This window comes from Neltuma alba, unplaced genomic scaffold (genome assembly GCF_004799145.2).
Source record: "Neltuma alba isolate B1F8T4 unplaced genomic scaffold, ASM479914v2 tig00005200_pilon, whole genome shotgun sequence".
NCBI classification, from domain to species: Eukaryota; Viridiplantae; Streptophyta; class Magnoliopsida; order Fabales; family Fabaceae; genus Neltuma; species Neltuma alba.
In genome coordinates, this window is record NW_021634018.1 from 1,844 (window position 1) to 4,072 (window position 2,229).

The window sequence follows — 2,229 nt, forward strand, 5'->3', positions numbered from 1 at the left end:
ATTTTCTTTCTTCGGACCTCATTGTAATTTTTTTTTAAGGAGAAAATAAATAGTTCCTTGTTGATTTATTCATGCTGGGCTGGAAGGCAGGAGAAGAGCACAATCTGCCCAGGTGAATACTGAATAAAATAAAAACACTTGAACAGATATAATATTGTTGCGCTGCAAATTAAAAATGAAGAACAAATTATAAGAGAAGAATCTGTGATCATCACAACTATAAACTTTCATGTCTCTTTTCTTCCCCCTTACAAATTTACCCGAGTAGTAAATATGGGGAGATTATTCACCATAGTCCCATGCACACAAATGACAGAGAAACCACAAATTAACGAGGTGTTTATAACAAACAACAACAATAATCCAAGATACATAAAGTCGTCGTCATCATCTTCATATGGTTTAGACTAGAAATGTAAAGTCGAAAAACCGATTGAGAAAGGCCACATCATCATCGAAGAAAGAAAAAGAAGAAGCTAATTTTTTGTATACTTATCAGGCACACTGGAAGCCACGAGGAACTTTGCGAGAGCAGACATTGAGCAAGCTGAGAGATAGGAAGGTTGAGGTTAATGCCCAAATGTTAGCTTTGAGGCAGTGCAAAGGCATACGGCAGCTTCAAGGTCAACAAGTCCATTAAGCAAAGAGCAACAAGGGGTCACTGGTGGTTGTCCAAGGGTCACGTTAAGCAAACCGTTCAGAACATTAGCACATACCCCTAGTTTTAGGGCATCACGAGGGCATGTACCACTTCCGGACGGGCTAGGTTGGGGGTTCGGGTTTGCCGGGGCCTTGGGTTCGGCTTCGGGTTAGGGTAGCCCCCGCATGAGCCACATGCCGTGACAAGTGAAAAGAAGAGGAGGTTGAGAACAAGGAAAAGAGCAAAAGAGGAAGTTTTAGAAGCCATTGAAGAAGAAGAAGCTAAGCACTAAAGAGTTTAGTCGCAATAAGTGCTATAAGAAGAAGACTGTTTGTGGGGATGGAGTTATTCGAAGCAATGGTAGGGTTTATATAGTGAGGATCTGACGTGGAGAATAATATTAAAAAAACTTGAGCCAGAAAATTAGGGCATCAAGATGAGCAATTAATAAAGGAACCATGTGTGAACTTGGGAACTTTTAGCTGGCACAGGGAAGCTCATAATTTGGCAGAATTTTGAATGTTTATGAGAGAGCGACTGACATATTGCCACATCGATCTGTGGATCCATTCAAATTTTACAATTGCCGATAGCAATCCATATTCGATTCCACTGGAAAACTTAAATTAAATGGAATTATTACACACTTCTGGTTCCCCGCCCCAAAAAAAAAAAAAAACTTTTGCATGTGGGTTTGTGTACTGCGTGTCCCTAGTTTCTTGCTTAAGAGTCAATACAACTCAATTATTAAATTCGATCTAAATTTCTGTCTAGCTATTACAAATTATTTATACATATTATTGATAATGAAATTATTCAAACTTGTGTGCCTTTGGAAAATATGAACAATTTGTTGATGGTGTCTCTTTAACTTTCTACAACCAAGGGGCGGTGCTATACTTTATTTGTCAAAGGGAAAAGAAAGCACTTATAGTGACAGGACACGGAAGCCTCCTTTGGAACAGGACACAATTTAGTGTTAGTTTGACATTTGGCCCCTCCACCATAGCATCTACGAAAATAATGATTTCTCTCGTGTGAATTTGTGAGTACGTGTGCGGTGTTCATAAATTTTTTGTAAATGATTATTCAACTTTAGTTGGAAATGATTTTTGGGGTATGTTTTGACGGAGGAAAAAAATGAGAGCAAGATTGGAGATAGGGACTACTAGGAAGGAAGACTTCTAAAAATAGCAAAAATTTTATTATTTTAGGGAGTTCTCCGTTCTAGCATTCTTTCGTATGTAATTTTCTTCCTATCCAACCATAGGTTTGGTGGTTGGTATGATCGAATCATTATTAAAGCTCATGGGTCTGAATTTGCTGCTAAAGAAGATGAAATGAGGTAGGGTAATATTATTGAATCCTTTGGTTGGATGCATACTTCTTCCAATTCTAAATGAAAGAGTTAGATAATTAGTTTTTAAAAATTAAGAAAATTAGTTAAGTTATTTGTAGAAAAAATTTGTTAGTTTCTCTAAAGTATTCTTTTTATTCATTTGTATTGAAAACTACCTATTAATCACATAATATGTGTTATCAAAAGGGAGAGAGTTTGAGGAAAAATTATAACATATACTACTTTCTAT

General features: G+C 36.8%; 1 pseudogene; it reads right to left on the minus strand.

Annotated features, from left to right (window-relative positions):
- Positions 1 to 403: 403 nt before the first annotated feature.
- LOC114747098 (lipid transfer protein EARLI 1-like) lies at positions 404 to 981 on the minus strand (annotated as a pseudogene).
- Positions 982 to 2,229: the final 1,248 nt, after the last annotated feature.